Source organism: Mastomys coucha, unplaced genomic scaffold, assembly GCF_008632895.1.
Source record: "Mastomys coucha isolate ucsf_1 unplaced genomic scaffold, UCSF_Mcou_1 pScaffold20, whole genome shotgun sequence".
NCBI classification, from domain to species: Eukaryota; Metazoa; Chordata; class Mammalia; order Rodentia; family Muridae; genus Mastomys; species Mastomys coucha.
The window spans coordinates 116528060-116542441 of NW_022196903.1; positions in this window are offsets into that span (position 1 = coordinate 116528060).

Consider the following 14382-nt stretch of genomic DNA (forward strand, 5'->3'; position numbering starts at 1 on the left):
GTTGCTTCTGGTCAGTCTTCTTCTTTTTTTTTTTTTTTTTTTTCCCAAAGCAACAGAGAAGCAAATTAGGATACCATCTTTCTTTTCTTTGACTTACCATTCATTTTTCCTCTTTTTGTTTCATACTTCCTCTTTCCAGATTGTACTGTTTGGGTTGTTAGAAGACTTACAATACAGTACTTTTTGAAAACTACTTCATTCTCAAAATGCAAAAATCCCCTGGTGAAGGTTGTGGCTATTAGCCATAGCCATGATCACCCAGGGACCTGACAAAAATTCAAATCTGCTTTCTTGGTGACTTACTCCCATGGCTGACACCTTGGTACTGATTATTATTAGTCAGCCCCTCACATATAGAAACTTCTACAAGGTGATTTATGTGTGCTCCGAATACAGGAACCAACTTCCCGATGATAAAATGATCCAAAAATCTAAAGTAGATGCATGGAGTCCCCAGTGGAGGAGTTAGAGAAAGGACTGAAGGAGCTGAAGGGGTTTATAACCCCATAGAAAGAACAACAGTATCAATCAACCAACCAGACGCCCCCCCTCAGAGCTCCCAGGGACTAAACCGCCAATCAAAGAGAGTACCCATGGTTCCAACCACATATGTAGCAGAGGATGGCCTTGTTTGACATCAGTGGGAGGAAAGGCCCTTGGTCCTGTCAAGGCTCCATGTCTCAGTGTAGGGGAATTCGAGGGCAGGGAGGCAGGAGTGGGTGGGTGCATGGGGGATCACCCTTATAGAAGCAGGAGGAGGGGGAATGGGATAGGGAGTTCTGGGGGGATGGGAAAGGGGATAACATTTGAAATGCAAATAAAGAAAATACCCAATTAAAAAAACCAAAAAAACTACAAAAATCTAAAGCTTCAGTTTTTCATGAGGATGCTTCAGAGGTCACACCCAACTTCTGCTTCGCACAACTAAAGAAGATAAATCCCCAAGGTGTGAATAACAGAGTGAGAGTCTGTGGAGGACCTTCTTGGAACCTGGTTATCCCAGTCCCCCTCCCCCCGCTTTAAGAAACAAAACGGTACAACAAGAGGTAAGAGAATTAAAAGTTCTTTGCTGGAAAATGTTCCAATCACTAATTAATAACACAGTACTAGCACAAAGAATGTATAAACTGTCACAACAAAATAGAAAAAGACAAAAGTGAATAAAATATTTGGACAAACATGCCATAGACGGATAAATACATACAGTCAGCAAATGCTATTTTCTAGAAATGTTCACGTTCACTTGTAATTTGAGAACTGCACATCAAGATCAGAACATGGCCACCTGCTTAGGAAAGTCTACAAATGGACATTTTCTTATGTAAACATCACCCAACTCTAAGTTTATGATGTGTGCGTACCAAAAGTTGAAGGTGTTACTTGGAGAAGTTTTAAGGAGACTTTCTAGGATGTGAATACTAGTCACATGTCAGATAGAGAGAAAAATTAAAGCACGGTGAGCCCAGCTCTGTGCAATGCTCATGTTAGGACTGAAGAATGAATATGGAAGGTGTCAGAGCGCATGAGCCTGTGACAGAAAAAAATCCAATTTCTTTGTAGGGTTGTGATGCTCATGCAACAAACGTCTAATGGAATAAAACTGTGTCGAAAGAATAGTATATGATGAATCTGAAATCATTTATATGTGAGATATCATGATGTGTATGTTATATATATGCATATATACATATACATATATGTTATATATATACATATATACATATATATGACACAAAGATATGTACAGCTGTTGGCTAATAAGCTTTCTTCAAGGGAGGCCATAAAAATTAATGTTTTCTAATTTCTCCCATATCACTTTCATGACTTTTCTTTCCCAACTTCATGTGCTTTCTCCATATCCTGTCAAGTCCACTTAGTGCTACCTGTATGTGTGTGGGTGTGGAGCCATCTACTGGAGCATGGGTAGCCTCTATGAAAATGATGGGCTCTCTTCTTCCAGCCACTATCACTGCCAGCAGCTTGTAAGCTAGTGTTGATACCTCATGAACTCCTTCCATTCCATGCTTGATCTTGTAGAGGCCTTAAGCATGCAGTCACAACTGCTGTGAGTTGATATGTGCAGTGGCCCGTTTCCCAACAGTTATCTACTACTTCATCTTTCACAATAAATATGATGATCCCTGAGCCTTGGGGTTAAAGAATGGGCTATAGACATCCAATTTAGGACTGAGTATTCTGCAATCTCTCTCTCTCTCTCTCTCTCTCTCTCTCTCTCTCTCTCTCTCTCTCTCTCTCTCTCTCTCTCTCTCTCTCTCTCTCTCTCTCTCTCTGTGTGTGTGTGTGTGTGTGTGTTTGTTCATGTGTGCATGTGTTTGACTGTCTCTCTTTCACTTTTTTTAAAAGACAAGGTCTCATTCTGGTTGTCATGAAACTTGCTATGTAGACCAGGCTGGCCTTAAACTCTCAGAAATCCTCCTGTCTCTGTTTCCTTAGTTTAATTCTTGTATATGTAGATATCTAGTTTAACTTGTAGTTTATTGAAGAGGTTGGCTTTTTGCCAATGTTATAGTCTGGCTTCTTTGAAAAAAATCAGGTGTGTGGACTCATATCTGGTGACTCAGTTTTACTCCATGGATCAATGAGTATGTTTTTTGTTTGTTTGTTTGTTTGGTGTGGTTGTTTGGTTGTTTATTTTTTTATTTTTTGAAATTTCATGCTGTTTTATTGCTATAGCTCTGTCATTTAACTAGCAACTAGGGATGATGATTCTCCCACATTGTTGTTATTCAGGAGTGTTTTGGATGTCTTGTTTCATGTTTTCATATTAACTCTAAGATTATTTTCCCACTTTCTGTGAAGAACTGCACTGGCTAAGGTTAGCTTTTGGATACACTGCCAACCTTTTCCACTGCCATTGCACCATTTACATTCAGCTTACCAGCAACACAGGGTTCTGACATCTCTACATCTTCACCCTCACTGCCTTTTCTTCTTTGTTTATTGTCTTCTTAATAGGCTCCTTGGTTTTCAAAGATCCTGCTGCTTTTTTGTTTTGGGGTTTGTGTTTCTTTCCTTTTCTTTTCTTCTTTTTCTTTTTCTTTCTTTCTTTCTTTCTTTTTTTCTTTCTTTCTTTTTTTTTTTGGTTTTTTGAGAGAGGGTTTTTCCATTTAGCCCTGGCTGTTAAAGGTGTGCACCACCACTGCCCAGCTTGTGTTTCTTTTCTTATCTACTCCTCTTAAACTGGGGAAGGGGGTATCATTTGAAATGTAAATAAAGAAAATATCTAATAAAAAATAAATTAAAAAAAAGGATGAGCCAGCCATCTTCTCAGCTTTTGGTTTCAAATTACTAAGAAATCAGTGATTTTATATATATATATATATATATATATATATATATATATATATATATATATGAATGACCTAGGAGACATACTTCAGGATATACTTCTAAAAGCATTTTAAGAAACTCAGCTATTAAAACAACAAATTTATGAAGTTCTTGAGGAAATGGATGGATCTGGAGAATATCATCCTGAGTGAGGATCACAAAAGAACACACATGGTATGCATTATCTGATAAGTGGATATTAGCCCAGAAGATTGGAATACACAAAGAACAAACCACAAACCACAAGAAACTTAAGAATAAGGAAGACCAAAGTGTAGATACTTCGTTCCTTCTTAAAAGGAGGAACAAAATACCCATGGAAGGAGTTGTAGAGTCTAACTATGGAGCAGAGACTAAAGGAAGGACAAGACTGCTCCATCTGGGAATCCTTTCCATATTCAACCATCAAATCCAGACACTATTGTGGATGCTGGCAAGTCCTGGATGACAGGAGCCTGGTATAGCTGTCTCCTGAGGGCCTCTGACAGTACCTGACTAATACAGAAGTAGAGGCTCACAGCCGTCCATTGGACTGAGTACAGGGTCCCCATTGAAGGAGCTAGAGAAAGGACCCAAGGAGCTGAAAGGTTTGCAGCCCCTTAGGATGAACAACAATATGAACTAACTAGTACCCTCAGAGCTCCTAGGCACCAGAACACCAACCAAAGAGTACACATGGTGGGACTAATGGCTCTAGCAGCATATGTATAGCAGAGGATGGCCAAGTCGATCATCAATGGGAGGAGAGGCCCTTGGCTCTGTGAAGGTTCTATGCCCCAGTGTAGGGGAATGCCAGGACTAGTAAGCAGGAGGGGGGGTGGTGATCAGGGGGAGGGGAGAGGGAACAGGAGTTTGTTTTAGTTTTCATTATTTTATTTTATTTTATTTTTATTTTTTGGAGGGGAACCTGGGAAAAGAAATACTGTAAATGAAACCATCTAATAAAAAAAAAGGAAAAAGAAAAAAATAACTAAAGAAGAAAGACCAAACAAGGATGTGGGTTGTACCACTCACTGCATGGGCTAAGATTACACACTGAGTAAAAGAGACTAAAGCAAGTGAACACTGCATTCATCTCCCTGTTTTCTGACTGCAGAAGGAATTTGAGTAACCGTCTCAGGCTAGTGAAACCATAAGTAGAACCAGTTGGTCACCATACCTTCACAAGTCTGTGAGCCAAAATAAAGCATTCTCTCTTTCAAAATAAAATAAAATAAAATAAAATAAAATAAAATAAAATAAAATAAAAACTGGGGTTTGCTCTGTAGCCTGAACTGGCCTTTTCAGGATGGGTAGAAGCCAACCCCACAAAGAAGGAGACTGCCAACATGGCAGCAAAGAAGCATCTGGAAGAATCATACCCAGGCGTGGCTTGCCTACCCTGCATACCCAGGCGTGGCTTGCCTACCCTGCATACCCAGGCGTGGCTTGCCTACCCTGCATACCCAGGCGTGGCTTGCCTACCCTGCTTGGGTCTGACAGTGGACCAGCATTCATCTCTCAGGTAACTCAATCTCTAATACAGGTTCTGGGGACCAATTGGAAATTATGTTGTACATACAGTATGATGTCAAGATACATAAAGTGCAGGGACTGGAAAGATGGGTCAACAGATAAGAGCATGGACTGCTAGCGCTGACATGACAGCTAACAACCATGTGTAACTCCAGTTTTAGGTCTGATGCCCTCTTCTGACCTCAGTAGACACTGCGCCATGTGCACAGACATGTGCAACCAAAACACCCACATACACATAAAGAAATGACAATAACGGGATTTCAAGAAAAAGCTTATAGAGAAGCAAAAATCTGTTTCCAGTAAGGAAAAGAGAAGTTGGCTTTGTGTGGGAGTTCCCTGTAAAATCTACTCAGAACCTGCTTTGAACTACCTTGTAAGGTGGCTAGGGTTGATAGAAATTCGTTCCTATTCTTAAATTTGACTTTCGTCACAAGGAGCTGAAAAATTTCTAATGAAATTATCAACTTTATGTTACACAGAGAGACAGAGAGACAGAGATGGAGAGAAAGAGGGGAAAGGGGGAAGGGAGGGGAGGGGGCGGGGGACAGGGAGAGAGACCCCACCATGCCATACTTCTTAGTGCTACTTTGATTTTCTTTTTTTATTTATATTTTTATTAGATATTTTCTTTATTTACATTTCAAATGATATTTCCTCTCCTGGTTACCCCTCCAAAAAAATATCAAAAGCAAAAACAAAAACAAAAAACAAACCCTCTTTCCTTTCCTTCCCTTCCCCCTGCTCACCAACCCACCCTCTCCCACTTCCTGGCTCTGGCATTCCCCTACACTGGGGCATAAACCTTCAACAGGACCAGGGGCATCTCCTCCCACTGATGACCGACTAGGCCATCCTCTGCTGTACATATGCTGCTGGAGCCATGAGTCCCACCATGTGTGCTCTTTGGTTGATGGTTTAGTCCCTGGGAGCTCTGAGAGTACTAGTTAGTTCATATTGTTGTTCGACCTAAGGGGCTGCAAACCCTTCAGCTCCTTGGGTCCTTTCTCTAGCTCCTTCATTGGGGACCCTGTATTCAGTTCAATGGATGGCTGTGATTCATAATACTTCTGTATTAGTTGGGTACTTTCAGAGCCTCTCAGGAGACAGCTATATCAGGCTCCTGTCATCCAGGACTTGCTGACATCCACAATAGTGTCTGGGTTTCATAATTGAATATGGAAAGGATTCCCAGGTGGAGCAGTCTCTGGATCTAAGGAGTTGCAGAGGCAAACTGTGGAGAGAGACTGAAATAAGGCTACTTTGATTTTCATTTGTATGATGGTGCAGAATGTTGAACACATTTTCATGTATTTAATGTTTATGTACTGCTCATATATTCCCTGTATGATTTGCTATTTGATGTTTAATTACTTGAGTTATTCATGTATCCTGGATATTAATTCTATCAGATAGCTAGCTAGCAAGTATATTCTCATACTCTGTTGTCTCTTCACCCTGTTGTTGCACACACATACACACACACACACACACACACACACACACACATTTTGCCCTCTCTAATTTAATATCTGCTGAGTCCTCTAGTGCTGCCTACATGTACATAGGTTTCATACCATCTACTGGAGCATGGTAGCCTCTTGGGTCCACATCACTGAAAGAAAGTGGCTTTCCCTCTCCCAGTTACCAGCTGTTACTGGCAAAGGGTAGGATTTCATGCTGGGATTCTAGCTGCTTTGGTCTTATGGAAGGCTTGTGTTGGCAGTCCAAGCTGTTGAGTTCATGTGAGCAACTGCACTGTCGTGTCGGACAAATACTGTTTAATTACAGACATCACTCCCTCTGGCTCTGGCCATCTTTTTGCCTTCCCCTCTGTGATGATCCATGAGCCTGGAGGGAGACAGTATGCGATATACATTTCATACTTAGAGCCAATCACTACACAGTCTCTTATTTTCTGTTGACCAGTTGTCAATTTCTATTAATTATTATCTACTATAAAAAGCAGCTTTTCGGATGAGGGTTTCATCTATTATTACAAAGGTAAGATCTTAGGAAGCAGTTCAATACTATGCCCTTTTAGCAGAATAATAGTACTAGGATTTCCCCCAGGGCCTATGACTTATCTGGCCATGGATTTGGGACCCCGTTAACATTACCAGTCATGTGTTCTAGCTTGTAGAGTAGACTCTAAGTCCAATCAAAACGCAGTTTGTTGCTTCCATAGCATCAGTGTTAATATAGCACCACTAGGCATCTCTTTCCAGGGTTCACAGTCAGATAAGACTGATGCTGACTCTTCTCCCTCAGTAGTGTGCATTTCCATTTTGAAATGACTTTTGTATAGCATGGAAGATTGGCCATATATTTACTAACATAACTTTTCAAAAATAATACAAACAGACATGGTGTCCAACAACTCTTATATCAGCACCTATAAGGCTGAGGTTGGAGGTTATTAAGTCTAAGTTTCTCCAGACTAAATAATGTAACCAAGTCTCAAAAACAAGGAAAACAAAAACATCATACATAAGAATAGCAGAATTGTAAACCATGACTTACAGGCTCAGAATATTTTAACAAATTAAGCATCAACATGAGACTCTGTTCTAGAAAGGAAAAATACAAATGTTGCCAAAAGAGAGACAGAAATGTGATATTTGATTTGTCAACATAACTAGATATTAAAAGTTCATAAACTACAACTTCGTAGATCAGCATAAATAAATTATGTTTCTTCAAGAAAGAATTGTTTTGTAGAGACAAGACAGAAATATTTCTAAGAAATATCTCTATCTCTCCTTCACTTTCCATTAAATTGGGGTGCTTGAATAGATTGGAAGTGAAATAGTTGTCCTTAGCTCTCACCCCAAAACTCACAAAGCAGCTTTAATCTGTATACTGGTGTAGAGAGAGACCATTATAAAGCACCACAACTGGTAAAAATGCAAAGGACTGATTTGATGTGCCCATACCCAATAAATATATCTACAAGACGACTCCTGCACTTAAGGCTCAGGGAACATCACAGAGCTGGAAAAACTGTAAGAGCTGGTAGACCAGACAACCTGTTGCAAGATCGTGTGTCCTAGAATCACACGGAGGCCACACCCATGGACCTCAATAATACAGCTTCCTAAACAGGATCAAAACAGTGACAACACCAATGGACATCCTATCAAGTAGGTGCTAGTTTCCAGCAAGCACCCTACTCCTAGACAAAGAGCTAATGGCAGCTAAACAACTTCTGTGAGAGTCAATATTTTCCACCAATGAGCCCTCAAATTGATTATCTGATTCCAAGTGATCATTTCTAAAATCACATACCTACAAGCAACACCACACAGATGCCACAAGCTGTACTTATATGTCTATTTATATATATAACATATTATGTATATATGTATTATGTATACTATTATATATGTATTATATTAGTAACAAGGCAATATGTGTATGTATGCGTTTGTATATGATGTATATGTACATGTACATGTATATGTATATATTACTTGACAATGGCCAAAAAAATGAAGCCATGAATTTGAGAGAGGGGAAATACATGGAATGGGTGGAAGGGTGGGAAATGGAAGGGAGAAATTAAATAGTTATATTTTAATTTTAAAATTAAATATATGGATTTAAATAAAACAATGAAAGACTTCTAATGATTCTTAGATTCATACTGTGAGTTTCTTACTTACCTTCCTAGGGACCAGTAAAAGACACAGCTTTATTGGTAAAATCCAGAGTGTTGTCAGAAGACATTCAGTGTGAAATGCTTTAGATCTCCAAGTGGAGCAATAGGATTACATATGAGGGATTCAGAATGGAGCTCAAGATGAGAAGGAAGTCAGACACAACAGGAAGTTTGACTGCTCATGGCAAGATGGTACTTTTTCAGCAAGATTGCATTTTAGGGCAGATTATGAAAGACATTGTTAATTTTTCAGTATGGCTTTGATGAATCACCAGCAAAGAGGAAGGTGTCTGGAGATCTAGTGAGACATAGAGAACATAGGGCAGAAATGTCAATGGTTCTCAAACTCTTACACAAAATCCTCTCAAAGTTCAGCTCAGTTCTGTTATCCCACACTTTCCTTCCTTATGTGTTTGAAGGCTAAAGTCTGCCATCATGGTGCTGACCCATTCAATGCCAACTTTCCCCAATTCCTCTCTCTACATCTGTTCTCTGTTCATATACCCAGGAAACTTTGCTATCTCAGAGTTGGCTTGTATTTGTTTATGATATTTTTGTTTTCATACATTTTAGTATCCATCAAATTAAAATGTGAGCCATAGTCAAAGATCTGCAAGACAGATATCTTTTTGACAGTACTAGAAAAATTAGCAATTACAAAATATAATCTACACAGACACTGATCTCTCTATTCCTCCCCTGTTGCCTTTTCTTCTAATCCACCCCCCCATTGTTCACCCATTTTTCCTCCAAATAGTTCATGTGTGTTTTCACCCCTTTTGAAAGTCCAGCTTCTGTATATGAGAATAAGCATGGAATATTTGTCTATCTGCAAATACCTTAAGTTTATTCTTAGTAACTGATGGAATCTCAGAGTCATTTTGATTTGCATTTCCTTGGTGGCTAAGGATGTTCAACATGTCTTTAAATTCTTCACAGACATTAGAGATTCCTCTGTTTAAAATTCTCTGTTTAGCTCTGTACCCCATTTTTATTGGATTATTTGGTTTGTTGATGTCTAGTTTTTTCTTTTTATTATTTTATTTATTTACATTCTAAATGCTGTCCCCCTTCCTGGTCCAACCTCCACAAATTCTTTACCCCCATCTTCCCTCCCCTTTGCTTCTTAGAGGGTGCTCCTCAACCTACCCATCTATTCCTATCTCACCCTGCTAACATCCCCCTTCTCTGGGACATTAAGTTGCTACAGGATTAAGCACATCCTTTCCCACTGAGGCCATGTGTAGTGGGGGGCATGAACCAGCCCATGTGTGCTGTTTGGTTGGTGGGCTAGTCTCTGGGAGCTCCGAGGGGTCTCAGTTAGTTGGTACTATTGTTCTTCCCATGAGGTTGCAATCCCCTTTAGCTCCTTAAGTTCCTCTCCTAACTTTCCTATAGGGTTCCCCGATCATAGTCCAATGGTTGGCTGTAAGTATCTGCTTTTGTCTTAGTCAACTGCTAGTAGAACCTCTCAGAGGACAGCCATACCAGGCTTCTGTTTATAAGCGCACCTTGGCATCAGCAATAGTGTCAGAGTTTGGTGTCTGCAGATGGAATGGATACCATGACGGGGTGGTTATTAGGGAATTTAGAACATTGCTGCTGAGAGATATTAATTAATGTCCATTTATTGCTAATTTCTGTTATTATTATGTTAATAGTGGTAGTGTGTGCGAGTGTGTGTGTGTGTGTGTGTGTGTGTCTTTTGGTTTTGCTGGTGTGGAATTATTTATTTCCTGTGTTTTCTTGGGTGTAGTTAACCTCTTTGGGGTGGAGTTTTTCTTCTAGTATCTTACATAGAGCTGGATTTGTACATAGATATTCTTTAAATTTGATTTTGTCATGGAAGATCTTGTTTTCTCCATCTAAAGAAACTGAAAATTTTGGTGGATAAAGTAATCTGACCTGGCAATGGTCTTTTAGATGTCTGCAAGACATCTGTCTAGGCTTTTTGAGTCTGTTGTGGAGTGGGGTGTAATTCTGATAGGTCTGCTTTTATATATTACTTGGCCTTTTTCCCTTTAAGCTGCTACTATTCGTCCTTCATTCTGTACAGTTGGTGTTTTGATTATTATGTGTCGGAGGGGTGGGGGGAGTTTCTTTTCTAGCCCAATGTATTTGGTGTTCTGTAAGATTCTAATATCTTTATAGGCATCTCTTTCTTTAGGAAAGGGGAATTTTCTATGATTTCATTGAGATTATTTTCAGGGCCTTTGAGCTGGAAGTCTTCTCCTGCTATTCCTATTATTGTTAGGTTTGATCTTTTCATAATTACCCCAATTTCATGAATATTTTGTTTCAGGAACTTTTAGATTTAACATTTTCTTTGATAGATTTCTTTTATTGTATCTTCTACAACTGATATTTTCTTTTCTATCTCAAGTATTCTGTTGGTGATGCTATGCCTGTGTCTGTGGTTCCTGTACACTTACCTAGATTTTCCATCTCCAGAATCCCCTAATGTGTGTGTGTGTGTGTGTGTGTGTGTGTTATTGTTTCTATTTCCTTTTTAGATCTTGAAAAGTTTTACTCATTTCTTCACCTGTTTGCATTTTCCTGTATTTCTTTAAGGGACTTATTAATTCCCTCTTTAAAGGTCACTATCATCTTCATTAATTTGGACTTAAGGTCATTTTCTTGTGACTCAGCTGTGTTGGAATATCCAGGGCTTGATGTAGCAGCATAATAGCTTGTCTCTGGTGGTGCTGCATTGCCTTGGCTGGTTTTAATTGTTCTTTTGCTGGCCTCTCTACTCATCTGGATTGGGGTTATTAGAGATTAAGTACTAATTTCTGAGTTTATCTTTGTTAGATGATTTGGGGGTTTTAGATGGGTGTTTTTGGTTTTTGGTTTTTTTTATTAGATATTTTCTTTATTTACATTTCAAATGTTATCCCTTTTCCTGGTTTCCCCTCTAAAAACCACCTATCCTATTCCCCATCCTCCTGATCACCAACCCACCCACTACCAAGGTCCTCTGCTCGCATTGATGACCAACAAGACATCCTCTGCAACATACAAGGCTGGAGCCATAGGTCCCTCCATGTGTATTCTTTGGTTGGGGGGTTTAGTCCCTGGGAGATCTGAGGGTATGGGTTGGTTCATATTGTAGTTGCTTGTAAGGGGCTACAAAACCCTTCCGCTCCTTGGGTCCTTTCTCTAGCTCCTTCATTGGGGACCCTGGGCTCAGTCTAATGGATGGCTGTGAGCATCCAGTTCTGTACTTGCAGGCACTGGCAGAACCTCTCAGGAGACAGCTATGTAAAGCTCCTGTCAGCAAGCACTTGTTGGCATCCACAATAGTGTCTGCATTGGGTGATTGTATATGTGATAGACCTCCAGGTGGGGCAGTCTTTGGATTGTCATTCCTTCAGTCTCTGCTCCACACTTTGTCTCTGAAACTCCGTCTATGGGTATCTTGTACCCCCCTCTTAGAAGGATCAAAGTATCCACACTTCAGTCTTCCTTCTTGAGTTTCTTGGGGTTTGTAGATTGCGTCTTGGGTATTCTGAATTTTGGGATAATATCCACTTATCAGTGAATGCATACCATGTGTATTCTTTTGTGATTGGGTTACCTCACTCAGGATGATATCCTCCAGACCCATCCATTTGCTTAAGAATTTCATAAATTCATCATTTTTTAATAGCTGAGTAGTACTCCATTGTGTAAATGTACCACATTTTCTGTATCCATCCCTTGGTTGAGGGACATCTTGGTTCTTTTCAGCTTCTGGCTATTATAGATAAGGCTGCTATGAACATAGTAGAGCATGTGTCCTTATTACATGTTGCAGCATCTTCTGGGTATATGCCCAGGAGTGGTACTGCTGGGTCCTCAGGTAGTACTATGTCCAATTTTCTGAGGAACCACCACACTGTTTTCCAGAGTGGTAGTACCAGCTTGCAATTCCACCAGCAATGGAGGAGTGTTTTTCTTTCTCCATATCCTCTCCAGCATCTGCTGTCACCTGAATTTTTGATCTTAGCCATTCTGATTGGTGTGAGGTGGAATCTCAGGGTAGTTTTGATTTGCATTTCCCTGATGACTAAGGATGTTTAACATATATTCATATATTCATAAGAGGTGAGGTTTATATATGTGCATTCTCTCATAAAGGTCAATCTTCCCACATTATATTTATACTGTTAAATTGTGTGAATGTAGCTTATAGTTATTGCTAGATCTGAGTGTGATGGAACGTACCTATAATCCCAGTCTCACTCAGGAGGTAGGGACAGGTATATCATAAATTAAACCAGTTTGGATTTCATCTCTGCCACAGAAGGACCATGTGTCAAAAAACCAAACTTCCAAACCAAACGACCAAACTAGACTGAAACAGCAACTCCCTAAACACCCACATAAACAGCTGACACAACTCCAATAATTACAAAAGTGGACACTACATTTAAAGTTGTTATATAGTTTCAATGTCATATGATCAATTTTAATTCATGAATGAAACAATTTTGAATTAACTTCAAACATATGTACTTACTTTCTATTTACTTGACAGAGAAGCAACCAGCATATCTCATACTGGTTTGCTTACTATTCCTGCAAATGACAGAGAAACTTCTACACCACAGTGTTTAACACACACACCACCTCCCCACTGCCACCATGTTCCTCTCCATGAAACCCACAATAAGAGGATTGCTTGTATGTGCTCTTCTCACATAAACTGACCTCAATCTGTCTGCAGCTATACCTGTCCTACCTCTAGCACCCTCTGTATCATTTGCCAGCTCTCTCTAGAAACATATCCTACATGGAGCCTGTGACCACTATTTACTCAATAGCTTGCCAAATACTGTAGCTATGATATAACCAAACATTTCTCAGATGGCTTAGCAGGTTTTGTCTCTTCCACAATGGAGTGCTGATGATAGCATGCCTGGCTAGTGTTATCTGCTTCACTGGTTGCCTATTTCCACAAGGTACTCGCATTACCACATTCCAGAAGGCCGTATTGGGGTTTTAGCTTCTGAAGGGGAGCCTGCATTGTTGACTTTTCTGATGAATGGTTTTGACTCCCTTTTGTTGTACATTATGAACTTTCACTATGTGTGGATGCCTGGCTTCTTCCGCTTCATGTTATTAGGTGTTACACATGTTGGCCGTTTTTGTTTTGAATACAGAATTGTCTCTCCTGCCCACAATCACTTGCCTTATAATATTTTTGTATCTGCTATTTAATTTTACAAAAACAAAACAATAAATATCTATACTGGAAATATATATGTAGTCTTCACTTAAGAAAATAATACATATTTTAATAATCGTAATTATTTACTCACTGTGATCCATTGAAAACAGGTGACATCTACAACATTTCTTTATGTTTTATGACATATAAATTATTTCCTCTATGAATAATTGTGAACCTTATACATTCAAATAACAATCAAATTTTTTGTTGTCATAATGAAATAAATTATTTTTGTTACTGAAGTTAAATTTGTTTTTGGAGCCCTGTCAAGATGGCCATTTTGCCTTTTACTATTTATAAAGATTTCTTAGCTTAGAATCTTGTACTTCCAGTTTTATCTCTGATTTTGTTGCCTCTTCCCCCCATTGACAAACTTGCTGTCTGTCATCTAAGAAAATTATAGAATTTAGCTAACAGGCCCATCATTTTGCTAATTTTGAAACAAGGATAATACACAATAAGAACTATGATCTTACTTTCTCCAAGCCTCCAATGATGCTAAGGAAAAAAAAAACCATCAGGAAAGATATTATATGCTATACAATAGACTTTAAGAAATATTTCTAAGCTGCTGGGTATTTATGTTAATAGAGTTCAGCCACAACAACAGTGTTATAGATGCACGGTATATATTTATTCT